At 35.7% G+C, this 18,091-nt stretch overlaps 1 long non-coding RNA gene across 4 annotated transcripts in view; it reads right to left on the bottom strand.

Annotated features, from left to right (window-relative positions):
- LOC108503342 overlaps positions 1 to 18,091 on the bottom strand; it is a 174,130-nt gene that overhangs the window by 112,882 nt on the left and 43,157 nt on the right. For 3 of the 4 annotated variants that reach the window (XR_001876806.1, XR_001876804.1, XR_001876805.1), the window contains exon 3: positions 15,806 to 15,863. The exons of the other annotated variant lie outside the window; for it this stretch is intronic. This is a non-coding gene — a long non-coding RNA (uncharacterized LOC108503342). The remainder of the gene's footprint in view (positions 1 to 15,805; positions 15,864 to 18,091) is intronic. 4 annotated transcript variants of the gene reach the window in all.

An 18,091-nucleotide genomic window follows, 5' to 3' on the forward strand; every position in this document is an offset into this window, starting at 1 on the left:
ATGAGAAGAGGAACCAGCTGTCATCTGGCTTCAGGGCTGCCCAGGCATACAGCCACTTTCTCATCACACAGCCCTCATCCTTACTGAGAAACCCACTCTGGCTTGGAACCATGTAACATCCCATTAGCGCTGTAAAGGAATACTGAGTCACCTTCATTGCACAGAGAATGAAACTAACTGCTTTTCAGAATAATCTCACATTTCCAGAATAATCTCACAAAAAAAAAGAAAGATCATTCCCTTTTTAATGGCAAATTAATCAAGTTTTCTGAATAAATATTTCAGTACAAGCATTGCTTAACTCTCTTATAGGCAGAAACACTGAGATCCTCTACATGAATATGCATTTTGTAGAGGGCTCAGTAAAACTTCGAAACAAGGAGTTAGCATTGCCTTGAAAAAATATTTAACATGATATACTCTTCCTATTTTTACAGTAAAGAGGCAAGAATCTTCACTTCCAGATGATGCAATGTTTCATTTGTATTAACATGCCCCCAATGAAGCAGAAAAATTCCTAACCAATATTAAGGAGTTGCTAATGTATCAAGGATATTAATTAAATACAGTATGAATGTGCTGTGAGACCTAGTTACAAGGAAGGATAACAATAATCAACATTGCTTCTCTGCATTCCCACTTTTCTGCCAGAAAATGTCCTCCCCATTTGCTAACCCACTCTTCTACTCTATTGTTATGACACTTTCATCCAGCAGCTTGTTGTGTTTAGAACAAAATTCAGTAGAAGACAAAAAGCAGTTGCAACAAAGCATCATCTGCAATTTGGGTTTCCCTTAATTACAGCTACAGAAAGACAAGAAGTTGTCTATGAAATAAGTGAAATTTTCTCTCCTCAACCCAAAATGACTTCCAGCCTTTCTATTACCTTACCTGCAGTCTGGCTTGATGGAAGCTAATGATTCATGATAAGACAATGAAGCCCAAATAATGGATTTTTCAAACTTCGAAAAACTTCTGTACTGGGCTCTGTTCCCTGCACTTTTTTGGTCATCTCTAGTTATACTCTCCCAATAAAGCTGCACAGTTAGGCAACAATTTCACAGAAGTACTAAAGTATGTGTTTAATGCATTTCTAAATCAATGCTTTATACAATGCTCAATCACTCTTGACTTCTGAGTGATTCACAGCAGAATTTTACCACTTTTACTTACAATTAATGCTCTGAAAGTGTGACTGAGCCAAAAGTTTTTCCTCATTCCTCCAGCATCATCTCAGGCTCTCTCTATTCAATTTCCACACATCAAAGGGATTCTGAATAACTAAAGTTTTTGCTCTCCACATAACCAGTACTAAATTCTGCTTTAAAGATGGCCGAAAATATTGCACGCTCAGTAACAATAAAATAAGAAAATGTGTTAGTTTTCTGCTGTAGTTGTTGTCTTACATGACCTATCCTCCATAACTCAGAGTGACACAGAAACTATGAACGCTATCAGAATTACCAGAAGCATTTGGATATATTTAACTGGTGTTTCTCCAAAGAATTTTCCTGTTTCTGGAAATAGCTCAGACCTTTGGAAGGAAATTCAGTGAGATCCTAGAAGTGGACAAAAATAAGTTAAACTCTATTCACATACACATTATGTTTTAGGAGTTAAATAACATATTCTATAACTTATAAATTTAATTAATTTATCATCAATTACCTTATTGACTGCTTTCTATTCTTAAAAATTCCTTTTTATCTGCATTTTAATGCTGCATTTTTTTTCTCCCCATAACTACGATTCCAGGCTCTGGCCTGCAGTTAGTCAGGTAATGTTTTCTCTTTCATACCCTTTTAAAAAAAACCAAACCCTCCGTGCATTGCAATCCTAAGGCAAGAGTATTCTCAAGTTGACATATAAAATTTCTTTGAGTGTCTTCTAAAAGCTTTGAATGGTTTTTCCATTATTGTAGCCTTAAATCATGGCTTTGTTAAAAAACTGTTATTAGATCAAGCAATTAATATCTCCATACGACCATTTGCTTCCAGTAAACATTTGTGTCTGATTCATTAAATATAAGATTTAATTTTTGTACTAAAAAGAAAGATGTAATGATTTGATTTTTGGTATTATATTATGTACATATTTCTACTACCTTGCAGGTTTCAAAATTATTAACAAATATAACTTGATAACATTCATGGCATGGGGATACAAAACTATCACAAGCATTGCTGCAATGTCACATTCATTTTCCATCCTGTAATAAGTGAGCTTTAAAGAATCCTCAATCTGTTTTGCTCAGAAAATATTAAAAAGAGCGAATTTGTTCTCTATGAAATGTTTCAGCTTGAATGTGAAGTAAAATATATATCAGTAGTAGCATTACTTTTTCCAAAATTAAGCTTCTAGCAATCAAAACTGAAGCTTTTTAAATATCACTATGAAGTAAGATATTTCATGTACCAGGGGTATTCCTATAGATTTCCATGTCTTTAGGCCATAGGCATCTGCTGATGTCCCAGAACAACCTGGATTTGAATAATCTTTGCAGTTTTGTAACTCCCAAAGGAACTGGTGACTGCTGCAATTTCTTGAGAAGACTGCCAGGAGAATTTGTAACACACAATTCAGGAAAACGAGTTAGGTACCCAAGCTAAAAGAATGACCTTCCTTGGCTTCTACACTTTCTCAAAGAAAAACATTATCTCCCCTAAAAGACTCAGAGAAGTAGCCTCATTTAAAATGTTCTGACTCATGCTCTGGAGAAGACTATTTGTCTCAATCAGCTCTCAAGAAAAGCACCTTATGAGTTGTTCTGATTGCATTTTGAGGTATAAAAACTACTAGCAAACTTGCACTCCTTTTTACAGAATAACATGGCAGATTTTGCAAAAGCTTTATGTTACAGATTTCTTCATTAAAAACAAAAAAACCAAAACAAACAAACAAAAATAGAAACATGAAATTCCTAGACAGTCAAAATCTCCAACTGAAAAAAAAAACATAACAACAAAAAACCATGAAAATCTAAGTAGAAAAATATAATTATTGATAGATGCCCATACAGAAAGCCATAATTTTATATTACATAAAGACCTTCCAACTTTTCACATGACTCTCTTGAAACAGTAATAAAGAGAAACAAGAAGATATTATTCAGGCTGGTCCTGTATTAGTTTGAATTAACTTGATTCAGGAAAAGGTAGTTTATTATCATCCATGTGGCATCTTTCAATCCAACACTCTCTTAAAGACAATCAAATTACCCCGAACCTTCTTCTCGATGACTGCTAATTACAGGTTTCCTTTCGAATGTGGCTGAGGGCAAGAGGCTGATGAGTAATTCAGTGATGCTGAGAGCTGCCCACAAACACAGACATTTTTTATGGCTTTTATCATGAGATCTGAGACACACAGACCATGAAAATTAATTAAATAAATGGAATCCAAGAACTAAGGTACTGAAGAACTAGGTATGCAAGCTAAAGGTACATTAAAAGCTTCTAGCAGGAAAAATGAATTACTTGGTAAAAGTCTCACTGGACCTATTCTAGAATAATTTCAGTATGATAACTTTACATATTCATAAATTCAAAAAAATGCAATCTGCAATGAAGAGAACGGAAAAATTGAATCACTTTTCCTTATTGGTGTCCCACAGTCTGTTCTATATGAACCTGATGAAATCTATGCTGCAGTGTGTGCCTGCTCTACAGGAATGATTGCAACTGTGAAAAAAATTGTTTCAAATATTCAGTGATTTCAAACATTCAGTGATTCAGGTTGTCCTTTAAGCAAATGAAAGCAAAAAACATAAACTACATGCCAGAGCAGCAACCATATTATTTAAAAATTTCATTTCCATAAAGTTCCATTAAGTATCTTCTCCCAATTTTGTCCTTTCTTCCTAAAACTCCAAACCAATAACTTAAAAAGACTTTGCTAAACTACAAGACATTAGTAATTACCTAACACAAGCAAGATTAAGAACATGCCTGCCAATAACAACATAAAAACAGACTCTGCAAAAAGCCCCATTTCCATTTCTGAGACTTAAAGAATCATGACACTCTTTCCCTAACAACAGAGTGCCAAACAGTAAAGAAATGAGTTATTACAAAAATAAATTACATTCTACTTTTTAAGGTATCATAAGAGAAAGCACTATGAATGGCCTATATTAAAGCTAAGTAAATAATCTGCAAAGAAAAATTGATCTCATCTAGTTTTCAGCTTTTAAAAAAACTTAAGTGAACTCATCAGTGAGTGATTTTAGTATTCTCAATGATGATTATTCTTGAAAATATTTAGAAAATATTGTAATTGCTGTAATTCTGAATTGTTCAGAAGCATTTTTAAGAATCGATGCTGCGTCACTTAGTCTGAATCGGGCAGACAAAACCCCACAGAATTCTATAAATAAATTAATGAAAATACATCTATCATTAATACTTCAAAATTTGCATTTAAATTTCATTGTTTACAAATTATTGTGCTTATTTCTTTGGAATTCAATTCCCATTACTATTTGTGCAAGCAAAACTGATAAGTTTAGAACTTCGTGCTGTGGGTCAAAGAGTGAATTGACAAAAATTTTAATCTTTTTACTTTTTCTTTTTAGATCCGGATAGGTACATAACTACCTTTGACAAAGCCCCAATTAATCTCAAACCCTCTTTTAAAAGGACAAATCCTTTTCTTTCATTCTCTCCTAAGAGCTCCAATCTATTGAATTAAGGAGGTACATCTTTATGAAACAAACAATCAATTCACTAACTTTAATGTTATTTTCCCACAAAGAAAAATCACAGTACACAGAACCACCATCAACTTATATACTGTCATATTGCAGTGGGAGAACAAACACTTGTGTAAGTAGAGTGTAAATAGAGATTAATTGACTATCCAAATCTTCTGTAAACTTCCTGATAAGGTTTCCCCACTATATTCAAATTACATGGTACCATTTACTTACCTGGACCAAGAAAAGATGCAGCTCTGAATTCTGGACAGTAACTCATTTCAGAAAGGTAGGATTCATATTTCATTAAACTTTCCTATTAACTTGGTATCTGTACTTTAGGACATATGAATCACTGCAAGACTAAAGTCAATTTATCACTATTGTATCAGCTATAAATTACTAAACAATGAGAAGCCCATCATATGTAATACAGGAGAAGCCCTTTTTAATTTACTATGGGTTCCCTGTAGAACACTTGTATTCTCAAATTTATTTTAATAAAAGAAGTTCTTTGAAATAATGATTCAAAAAGCAATTTTCATTAATTAATATTGTCCATTTAAATGAAGATCTGGGAAATTGAAGATAGAAGCTAGAAAACGTTCAGACTTCAATGAAAAACTCATCCTTACATAATTCTGATGTCCTAAATAGCACCAATTTCACAGAAAGTATCTACTTGAATTCATTCCATAACTAATTTGCAGGTCAGCCCACTGAGTTCCCAAGCTCACCCACAACCTCATGGCATATAGGCATGAGCCACGGCTCTTTGTTATCTGGTCAACTAATTAGCTGTAATTATTAAATTTCTGCTGTTTACACTGGACTTGGAAAGCTCTCCAGGTATTTAAAAATCAATCCTTTCTGTCCTGTTGTGTAACACAATATTTCCCAAAGCACAGAGGAGGGAACTATACTTTCAGTTTCAAGTACACGTCTCAAATTATTGTGCCTCTATCATTAACTTCCATTGAAACCAAACTGAAGATATTAAATAGCTTGACTGCAAAACAGAAACTTCAATCCTTCTTAGTCAAGACCCGCCAAACCAGCCAAAAAAGAAAAATTTCCAAGTTACAGCATCAGCCAAATTAATTCTGACCTTTTTATTTTTCTTTTTGCTTGTTTTTTTGGGTTTTGGGGGTTTTTTTAAGACTATGGTACAACAGTAGGTATTAATTTGGTTCACCTGACTGGCACATAAAAACTACAGTGAAATTTTATGCAAACTTGTAGCAATGAAAATGTTGTGCATTAAGCCACGATTTTAACTAAATTCCTAGAGATTGGTGATATGCCCCTTTATAGAGCAAGGGGTCCAAGAATGGGAATTTGAAGTTGTTTACAAGCTGAAAACAGGAACCATTGTTTTCCATTAAAAACTTCTGAGAGTCAATTTAAGAAGCACCCAAAGGATGTGGTTCTTGTGACTGATAACATACAAAACACCAGATTAAGGACAAAGGCCAATGCACAAGTTTATCCCCAGGAACTTGGGGAATCATGGCAAGAGAACTTCTCATTCCAGACTTTTACAGGAATGACAGACTATGAACTCAAGCCCACAACCTGAAACAGATCTGACTGTGGGAGTTAGTCTTTCTTGGACTTGGAAAACAGTTTTACCTTTCTATTCTCTCTATTCTTCTAGGAGAATGACCTGAAATACTAAAGTGACTTCAATGTTCTTTAAATTGCAAAGCACTGTAGCAGTGGTGCCCTACTACTTTGTTCTTCCACTAACCTTGACCCTTTGAGTTCAAAGCTTGGTTAGAGAAACAGATTGAAGAGATGCATATAGTATATATTTCACAGAAGGAGTCCCGTTTGGATTATTTTTTTTTACTAATACATACTGAAAATGGCATACATTTAATGTGTATTGACAGGCCCTAGAAACATCTGCAGAACATGTCAATACAGCACTTACAAAAATAGGTATGGATTTTTTTTCTACTAAATAATGAAGACGTGAGTAAAGCTCTCATAAATTCCTAAATATAAATCACTGCTGCCTGGGGCTACAATAGATTAATCTCTTCCTTTCAAAGACAGTTTTTTGCATCCCCATCCCCACTTTTGAGCAAATAGATATATATATATCACAGAACACATCTTGAAACCATCTTTTTTGTTAGTGGCACTGTGTAAGGAACAGATGTAGTACCTGTAGTAACTGTAATCTTTGCTCATCCAGTTTAAACTGATGAAGACGAAAGTCTTAATTATACAAGCACTGCAGCAAAGGAGGGCAGTGATCCTCAACTGCAGCATTTTACCTCAGCACCTACTAAAATTTTTTAGATAATAAGCCAGGAAAAAGGGTGACCAGCATTTCAGTAACAACAACGGGCAAGAAAGGAGACTACTGGAAACACCGGTAATGCCTTTGTACATGGTGGATAACTCATTGTATAGGAAATTGGAAGGTTTTGTACTCTTTTGATAGGCAAAACATTAAGTGAGAGATTTTTGAAACACTATATCCTTTTAGGCTATAAAACTGAAGTAAATCACTGAAATACAAGCTTTGCCAATATTCTCATTGTGTCATATCTTATCCTCAAAATTAAGGCAGAACAAAATACATCATGAGAGAAAGGAATAAAGGTGACTAAACTGTGAGGCAGGAATGTCCTCAGGCCAACATCCCCTGGTTTAGAAGAAAAGAGTAGAAAATAAAATTTACTGCCAGCATTCAGTCTACTAGGGATCAATCCAGTGGGAATTTGGAGCAGTCTGACCAAAATTTTACTTGAATACAGCTTACATTGCATCAAAGAAACACCATCATGGTCTACTTAGCTAGCTCCCACTGAAAATTCAATAGGACGTGAGTGACAAAGTGATTTTTTAATTATTCACTGTAGTCCAGGATAACTAAGATACTCCCCCACCAGAACTGTGTTCAGCTGACGAGCTTCACTGACTTTAAGGACCTTTGGTAAGGGTCTGGGTTGCTCCTGTGTGCAATAAAAGACCCTAGCAAGGAAGTTGCACTGTATTTCTTGCAGTGTGATACATATGTCCAGGAATTTAAAAGTGCTGCATAAACATCCATAAATTAAACCTAAATATGTCACTGTAGTCAGAAATCCAATGTCTTCTCATTTGCAAACAGGTATTGAACAGGCCTGTTCCCTTGGTGGCACTGAAATTTCCATTGCACAAAGTACCACGACATGAGTCCTGCCTCCTCAGCTATAAAAATGAATGGAATTGATTCAGAAAGTATTTCTAAAATGACAAAGGACATGTAAGAAAATTTAGGTGTGGAAAACCACGCCTAGCATTCAGCAGTGCAAGTAAATGTATATGCCTGATCTGCACAGCGACAGTAGTTGAGCTGCAGGGCAGACACAAGGCATGGTGAGGTCGTGGTGGTTTAGGCACAGTTCAGTGAATATACATGAACTTTAGAGTCTCCCCATCATCTCACTCCTTCTGCCTCCCTGGAGTATTGCTTTGTCCAAGTATTTGGAGAGCTGACCTTAACAGAAAGTGTGAGCTGAGGCTGTCACATGGATTAGCCATAGAGACAGAAATCCTTTTCTGACAGATCTGAAAAAAAGCTCTTGCTGCTCCTGCACAGCATTTCACAATGAATGCAGGGCACAGCTCCCCTACCAGATCACCAGTCTATCTTCCTGCTAACTCTGACCTCTTTATCAAATCCCCTCTTGTACTTCAGCATGCTTTCTTCCATTGCAACATCAAGTTCAGTGACTGTCAGGGTATTTACTTCTTCTTACCCCACATCCCTTTGATCTTGAAGTAAAGTCATGCTTAAAATGTTGATGAGATTCTAATCAAACTGATAGTAAGAAAGGAGAAAGTTACAGTCAAAGTAAAATTTCTTTTCATTAAAGGAGCAACAATGAACTATTTTTGCAAATACCAAGATTTTTATATCTGTAAAGGAAAGAACAAAGCACAGTGGTACATTTCCATTTGGACACTTCTGTACTACCAAGTAAGCCCCAGTTTGAAGTCACTCAGCTTTCTATCCCTTTCCCTATATACAGTCAAACAAATTCTTGCTACATTAGTGAGTACTGCAAAATAATTGATTCTCAGGTGGCAAATTATGAATTAAGATTCAGCTTAAAGCACATTTTTCATAGCAGAAATGTAGCCTCTGGAAAATAGGGCATTTGAAATAGCCAGATTCTCTCGTAAATAGCATAAAAGGTGATGCTATAGTAATCTAATAATTCTTTTTATTAATTGAATCTCAAAATTTCAAACTCAACAAAGATGTATGAGTCATATAAACATGCTCACAGCACTGAGATACTTGTTATCTATCATCCTGAATGCTGACAGAGAGAAAAAATTAAGACTTTCTTTAACCAGATTGAAATTATATAAAAGTAACCCCATGCTACCTGGTTCCTTCCTCCTATTACCATGGTTTATATTATCCTTCCATATTCTCAGGAGAACTGAACTTTCTATGAAGATTAATGCTACACTCACTTCACTGCACATTAGTGTAGAAGACATTATTACTTTGAGCTCCAAGAATTCCCACTGGCAAACAATATTAAATCCATGCATTGTCTCTCCAGGTATCCTGACATGTTGGCTTTAGAACTGCTGTAAATTTAGCCATGGTTGATAGTAGGACTTCATGCTAGAATTTTGATTAAGGTATTCAACCACTTTAAAAAAAATTTATATATATATATATAGTTTGGAAGAAAGTACATACTGGTACAAAACTACAATTGTTTCTTCCTATGCCATAGAAACCACAATGGTTTCTATGTGAACACTGGAGAAGTTGCAAAGTCTTACTTTGAAATATCAATATTTTTATGGAATTATAAGACCTTCATTTCTTGACATATTAATTATATCGTTTAATGTAATGTATTAATTTGTAAAGATGTGTCTTTAAGAGCACTAATATTCTTACAGATTTACCTCTACTTTTTTTAAGGGAAATATCCTTGAAATTGCCCTAAGGAAAATTTATGGGATAAGAAAAACATATTGCTTATATATTCTCTATGTCTTCTTGCTCAAATAAATAAGGAAACACAGAGAAATCTTGATGTCCTATGTTGTCCTTATTCTTTAGCATTAAGTGAATATAGTCTGTGCAGAGACTTAACAGGTTCTCTCCAATTAGAGATTTACTTCAGCACTTATCAAACTTAACTTCCCTTTCAACCGTTACGAAACTTGGGTTTACAAAAGGAAAATATGTTCAAGTTGCTGGGCTGTGAAAACCATAGATGCTGTCTTTCTTGGAAGCATCCATAACTGGTATTGTAGGAATTACATGCACAGATTGAAAATATACATGTAAACTTTGGTGCAGAAGAGAAAACTAGAGGAAGGAGTGTGTTCCTGAAGAACTCCTGTAAACTTTCAAATTCTTGGAAAACAGGATCTTATTCAGCAGTCCCTCACCCAGCAAAATGCCAGGCATAAAATAGGTGTCACTGAAGTTGAAGGTACACTTATGGTATTAAATCCCACAGCTCTGCATACTCCCACCTTTATACCTGAAGTAGCAAAACTAGCAATTATGAAACAGGCCAAGAAGAATCTACAATCTAAAGCTCCTTTTTAACCTTAGTAGGAATATTTGGAGTTAGAAGCGAGACTTGAGATATTTACCATTTCTGTATAGCTTTATGGGTGGCAACAACTCAATGGTAGTAACCTTCTGTTTTCATATTACATATTTGTTTTCAAGTCATAGAGTCAAGTTTCCATTCTTGAGGATTCCCAAGGGAACAGAGGCAGGCAGCACACAAACACAGCAAAGGGAATAAGGCTGATCAAAGTAATGCAGCTGAACACTGGCACTTACCACACATACTAAGAACAACCACCTTTTTTTTAAATTTTATACTGTTTTAAATAAATATCATGAGGACTTTACTAACCACAACCCTCCTCTTCGATAATGTGCTTTTATCATACTTCTTATACAGTGAAACTCTTTCTGTTACAGGAAATAGAACCCTGCAGACTTCTCTGTAGGTTAAACAGTTTCAGGTAAAGAAGCCCTTTGGGACAAAAATGCCCTATCAGTTACACGCCCTCATCCCAAGAGGATCCACTTCTTCCAAGTCATGCCAGTCTCAAGCTCCCTGTTTACGGATGCACTCAACTTGGACTGAAGAATTCTGATTTGCAAAAGCTGAATTTGGATGCTAAAGGCTTCTCATAAGATTTAAGGATTCTAAACTAAATGTCGAATGAGAAGTGTGGCTTATTTTGATAAGTTTTACATTTAAAGTCATACAAAATAGCATTATGGAGTAAGCAGCTCCTTTTTTATTTTCACTTCTCATAGCAGCATAGATTTTGCACCCAAAACACAACAGAAGACGTCACACTATTTCCCTTGAAATATTTTTTTTAAATTGGTTGACTTTAGAAAGGATGAACTTGAACTTATACACTTCATTCATAACTCTGCACCATGGATTACCAAGTCTTTAATTTATAGCCTTCTCTGTTTTTCCACTTGTTCAAAACACTAATAGTGCCAACATTTCCACAAAGCATTCAGAAGCAAAACATGGCCAGATTCACAGATGCTTCTGTCTCTCTCTCTGACTGTGATCCATATATAAACCTCTAGTGAACATGCATGGTTTAGACCCTGTAAGCATGTCAAGTGTATTAACAGTAATACTCTCTCCCTGGTTAATCTTTTTGCATTATTATTTTTGCTTTCATTTTTAAGTGGAAAGAAAAAATATAACGTAAGAGATCTAGTGCAATTTACTAACTTTGATGCCTTTGGGAGTCAGAGGGAGTAACTTACTTAACACAGCCATGATGCTTTGGTGACTTCTTCCACCTGATGGAAGAAATCATGAAACTGTCTCCCTCTCTACAAACCCACATGGGCCTCAGTGTTCACTGTGTCAGGAGGAAGGGACTGCAATTGTCATGTTTCTTTTTTTTTTCATTCTTATCCAACTTTTAAATACTTTTCATGCTGTCCTAATTGTGTTTATCAGAGAATTGGACTTCTTCTGAAACAAATACTTACACTGCATAACTTGTTTCAGGGATAGCACTGCTGTTTCCTCCAAACTCCGCCATTTCCCAAAAAGCCAAATTGTGCCCTATGGCTAAAATATAGCTACTCCCTTGTCTTTCTGGAATAACTCACATATCAGAAACAACCTTTTGTTCAGTAATCGCTCACACGCCTGGACAGCTCACAGTAGTCAGCTAATGCTGATTGTATTTGCCGCTGAGAGTGTGCCCCGTGGCAGTTCCTTCAGATCAGCAGCCAGCCCTAACCTGTCACTCCAAAGCAACATTTGTGTGACTGTGCTCTAATTACTCATTCTCCTTGTTCAGGTGACCATGTGACTTTATGACTTGTTAATCTGTGGAGATACTACATCTCCTAAAGCATTTAAGACCAATTGACAGTATTTCAAACAATTCCCACTGTGGCTACTCATAGTGCAACAGCTGGCCTGCTCTAAGGCTCTACCTGTTGGGGGATGGTTCTTGAAGAGAACTTGCAGAACAGGCTAAATTAAGTATTTTTGAAAATTTCTAGACAGATAAAGCCCATTTTAATAAGCCAAGGTTATCCTTATTCTCTGGATAAATAAACCATATCTCTTCACTACACTCAGCATGTGAAGGTTCTCCCTGGATTTTACTCCTGTTTCTATCAGTTTCCTGTTGCACAGATGAACTATATGAGTTTTCCTTAAAACCACCCCAATATGGCCATTGATATAACAATGAGCTAATGGTCTTTTGTTTCAGGACAAAAGGGAGTGGTCCTTCCAAGCTGCTGTTCTGTGGGGAAGGAGCACGCACAGACTTTAAGCTGTCTGATCAAAGCACACCTATTGATTAAATTACAATGAAAACAAAAACGTCAGGTCTAGATTTTGGAACTACATGAAAGTAAATGCCAGCTTATGAGCACAGCCTCTTTATGTCTCAAAAATACCTTTCTCCTTCATAAGCAGTGCCATTGATTGAGATGCTATTCAGGCAAATGTCTAAGAACATTTTGTTCAGTAATTATTGTAGGCTTGAGCACACAGATTATAGAAGAAAAATCTATTTTAAGCCCAAAACCCAGTGTGCCCTTCACTGCAGGCATGGCTGTGACTAACAGAGATGTCATGCTTATTATTTTACCAGATGCAAAAGCTCAAAACAAGCTATTGAGCTCATTAAAGACACAAAGCATGGGATAGCATCCAACAGTCATAGCAACAAATTACTGGGCTCCAGGCAAACTAGCTAACTACAAATTGAAGTGGGAAAAAAGAGTGAGCATAAGATATATAGTAATCATACACAGCAAACACAGAAGTCAAACCAACAGGTCTTTGAGCTGTCAAGAAGGAATATACTAAATTCTAGCATATCTTGGTGACTAACAGATGAAAAACTGATTTTTATTAAAAAATTGATAAAAAAAACCCCACCATAAAATAAGGAAGTACTGCAGCCTGGGTTCTGATTAATACTCTTGCCAGGTCAAACATCATACAGCTAGAAAACATATTTCTTTAAAAACACTTTCATGTCAGTGAGGCTATGTACCCCCTCCCTTCAAGCATGCCTGCTGGACTTCTGTGACTTTAGCAGAGTTCTAACTTCAGAAGAGCTCTAAGCAGACTGGAAATCCTACTGGCATTGTTGAACAAAGACATCATTTTTCACCTCCTCTGTTAGACGGCTATAAGTCATTGTTAAAAATGTGGAATTAAAGCAACCTCTCTGAATCCAATTAGCAAAACAGAATAAAAAACCATCAACTTCTTTCATCCATAAAGATGAAACAACTGTGCTGGTCAAAGTGCTAAGTTTCATGTAGACTCCTTGTGAAACTTTAAGCTACCAAAGAAATAGAATCTTCATTATGAAAAAGTCGTCAGCTTAAGAGGTCTGTCAACAGATACGAAGGGTCATCTTCAATGCACACTCCAGTATCTGCTTTTGCAGAAGTGTCAGGAAAAAGAAAGTCATTAAAGAGAAACAGCTAAGTCTAACACAAAGAATATGTTCCTTTCATACAAGATTCTAAACCTTGGAGTTGGCTTCCTGAACACAGTAAGATTTTAAAAAGAGCATTTTACAGTAGGTATTCAGAATCTCCAAAAGAAGAGGTTAAAGACTAAAATAAATTCTTCATGGAATCATTGTATTTTAAAGTATCCTACGATAATACAAAAGAGTTCGGCAACGTACTGAGTATGACTCATTTTTCATGGAACTGTCTTAAAAATAAATCACAGAAGCTCTTTACGAATTATCTCCCTTTGAAAAGACTTGAAAGACCAGACTGCAGATTGTTGACATGAAGATGTCAGATGAAAAGAAAAACTATTCAATCCATTTTATTGCACATTGGATATATTTTTGTTGAACTGGGCTATGCACTCTCATGAATCACAATTCTAAGATGCCAGGAAAAACAGACAGTTTTAAGACTTATTTAAGGGATATTTATAACTGTTGACCACTATGTGACTTAAAATATAGAGCATAATTTTAAAATTGCCAAATGAAAGTTATAAAAGTCGATATTCATTAAATTATGATCATTTACATTTTGATGGTCCGTAGTAGCTTTAAAATTGTTATGAAAACCTTTTGCATGCCTTTTTACGCTGTGATGGCTAAATCCCTGCAGAATTATTAGGACTTGACAGCTCTACATAAAGTTGAAATAATGGGGTTTGGCATCTGAGAGATCCTTAATCCTCTTCCATCAATACTGCTGCAATAATTGCAAATGTCAGGCTAAAATGACTGTGAGCCTCAGATATCTGTCACTTACAATTACACCAATAAAATCGGTATGATTATTACACTCTATGTTCTATTACAGAACCACAATACTGAAAGCATAATTACTCCAGCATGTGCACTTCTTTTCAATATAAAGAAAAAAAATTTACAAAAACCCTCAAAACCTGAAAAACCCCCCACCCATTTGGGCTTTCAAGCAAGTCATACTCAACTATCAGAAGAAAATTTTCCTCTTCCACAGGATGGGACAAACTGTAGTTTCTATATCATCCATATATATGAAGAATGGCATTTATCCTATCACTGAAAGCAACAGCTGCACCAGACATATTTTAATTAACAGAAACCAACAGTATTTAGATATACATGTGCAGTCTTATGAGCAGCCTCTTCAGAGCAGTGTCATGTGATATTTGCAATTTTATCCAAGAACTGGTTTTTGTCATGCTCTTCCTTGAGATAATCTAGCACTACTAAATATTCTCTGGTGGTTTCAAAAAAAAAAAATATTCAGATACATTATAAAAGATTGCTTGTCATTAGTATCATTGGATACTGTGAATTATCACTGTTATTGCAAAGGTAATGGCTTGTGAAAAAGCTGGCAGAATGTGAGGTCAGCGTTACACAACGTTACACAGTTAAAACTATTTCTGTTAATTACAGATTCTGAGAGTGGCCATTAGATAATTTAATATACAGTATGAAATCAGTGTTTGATTTTTGATCTCTTCCACTCTCTACAACTTTAGGTGAGTTGAGTTCTAAACACTAAAAATAATCATAATAATAAAAAACACAAGCATTTTACAGTCTGTGAACTGAATGAGTAATAAATGCCCCTTATGAAAAATCATGTTCTTTTAAAGATAACTCTTCTAAATTTCCTTGGAATCACAGCTATTTGTAGCAGCATTCCAGTTAAACTTTCACCAAAAAAAAATTAATCTAGTTAAGGACGAAGCTTTTAGAAAAGGGCAGTTCAGTGGTATTTTTGAGAGAGTTCAATTTTTTTATTAGGATTCCAGTGGAGGAAGTAAATTTGAAAAAGATTGCTTAATTTGTATGAAGTTTCAATTTTTGGATTTTCAAGTGCATACATTAAATCCTCAGTTCAAAATGTATGTAATCAGAAACATGAAAGATTCCATCCATTTCTCCCACAGAATCAAGCCTCACAGGAGAAAAAGACAGATTTCTTACATGAATCATCATCTTTAAATTATACCTTCATTAAGTATAATTTATAATAAATTATAAATCTTCATTAAGTCACAACACGTAAATTGTGAGAATTAGGGGCATTTAAAATTGTGATAAGACCTGGATACTTACATGAGCTTCTTGTCTCAGATAGCCTGATGTCCACTGGAAGGAAATCTTGGCTTACAGGCTGGAAGACATGATACATACTTGTCAAGTGTGGATAACTGAAGTACCAGGACTGAAGAGCACAACTTTGAGAACCTCTGATCCACAAGTATTCTTACATAAAAAGGGAAAATAGTGAGTGCTTATTTCTCTCAAATAAATGAATTATCTATATACTGGAAATATAATGTGAAATAATATACATATGTCTCTGTAGGTTACATTCAAGAGTCTGGGCCATCTGAGCTCCTAAGCAGTATTGAAGCAGGGCTTTGAGTCTCCTTTAACTAATTTTACAGTTATAACCCCCATTGCCACAGAGTCAAGTCTAAAAAAAGATGAAACAAGTAAGATGTATGAAACAACCAGACCCAAAGCTTCTAGAATAACAGGCCATGCTAGTGCTGCATATCGAAATGATTGTTGCAAATGCATCTGATCCATCAGATATCATGCCATATATTCAGACTTCCTAATAAAACTGGCAATTTTCATCTGGGATTTAGTCCAAGTCCTATTCTAGGTGAAATAATTTTGCAGAACCTCACAGTTGTTATAAGGAAGAACAGATTATTCTTTGATTCCAATTTGACTCACAAGTGAGGGTCCTTCACACAAATGTTGCTAAGTGATTAACTGGTAACATTATTTTCCAGCTCAAAAAGTACATATTTAATAATGTGATCCCTGAAAAGACTGACTTTTTCAGCAGAGTCTCCATGTGTTGTGGTTTGGAGCTGGCTCCCTGCCAAGTCTCCAACACCACAGCAAAAGCTTCCCCCCCAAAAAAAACCCAAAGGAAATGAGAAAAAAAACCCAAGAGACCCAAAATAAGAGAGCTAAAGCAATATATAAATATATTTACACTTATATTACATTTATATACAATTACAAAGATTATGTACACATGAGAAAGAAGCCCCCAACACCCCCAAAGGAAAAGGGACAAAACAAAAAAACACTAAAAACAGGTATACACACTCAATAAAGAACCAGTCAAAGAAAATCTTAATACTTTCCCTGAGATAGCACAATTGTGCCAAACGCCACCGCCACACTGCCAGACCCCGCATCGGCAGAAACAGCAGGCCCTGTAGGCCCGACCAGGTCTCAGCTCCCCCACAGGAGCGAGACCCGCCGCGGGAGTCTGCTGGCCCCAAACCTCGCAGAACAGAAGAGAGGAAGAGGCTTCTCTCTCCGTCTATTTATATGTTTGATTACGTAAAGGAATACTTCCTTCCTTCCTTCCTTCCTGGTTACCAGGAAGGAAGGCCTAGACTAAAAACCATTACACCATGGAAGTCCTGATGCAAGACATTGTCCTCTTCTTCCAGTCAACTGAGGTTACAACCTCTAGATTCCAAGCAGTGGGTGAAGGAGAGCAAGGATTTATCTGACACAACCTTGACAGTATTTCTGCCAGTACTTTTAAAATTTTCAGAATGGGAAGAAGTGATCTAGACATCGAGGAGGATAAATGTTGATCATACAGGACAGCTATTGCCATTTAAGAAATGTGCTATAATCTTCTGATAAATTTTTAATTCAGTTAATACAGAACTTCATGAAAAAGAAATATTAAGCAGTAGCATTTCTCAACCTTAGAACAGCCTGAGGAAATTTTTTGGCATTCACATGGCTTTTTGTCATTTTTCTTTTGGCGTCATTCCACAAACAGCTGGTTAGTATAAGAGCTGAATGAATTTTAGATTCATTTATAGAAATCACTGCAAGGAACTGACTGAATATAGTGTTTTTCTTCTTATGCCACATTACTCTCTGTTTCCTAATTTTCCTAGAAAACAAACAGTTCACTTATGCATGCAGCATCATAATTTTTTGACTATGTATATGAGATATAAATCCATAGCTACATGTTAATCATTACATGTTACTGAAAAAAACATTTATTACTCACTAATATGCAAAGAATGTGCAACCTGTGGGACAGAACCAACTTGTGAAAACTTGTTAGTGTATCTGCTCCCAGAACTTTCTTAAATAAATGACAGTGTTTGGGTGTATAAAAACACTGATTCAGGTATCTCTGCATAAGAATGCATTGCATCATTTACCTACACTCAAAATAGTTGCAGAGTCACGTACTGTTCCAGCAAAGACAACCTGAAGAAAGAACAATCTAGTATCTTTTAGCCATCAATCTTCTACTCTCGCAAAACTCCCCAGAGACACTGTATTGATACTGTATTTTTATTTTTATTTTAAACTCAAAGTTGGGATTGTGTTGGT

The sequence above is a fragment of the Lepidothrix coronata genome, unplaced genomic scaffold (genome assembly GCF_001604755.1).
Source record: "Lepidothrix coronata isolate B3197 unplaced genomic scaffold, Lepidothrix_coronata-1.0 Scaffold136, whole genome shotgun sequence".
Taxonomy (NCBI): domain Eukaryota; kingdom Metazoa; phylum Chordata; class Aves; order Passeriformes; family Pipridae; genus Lepidothrix; species Lepidothrix coronata.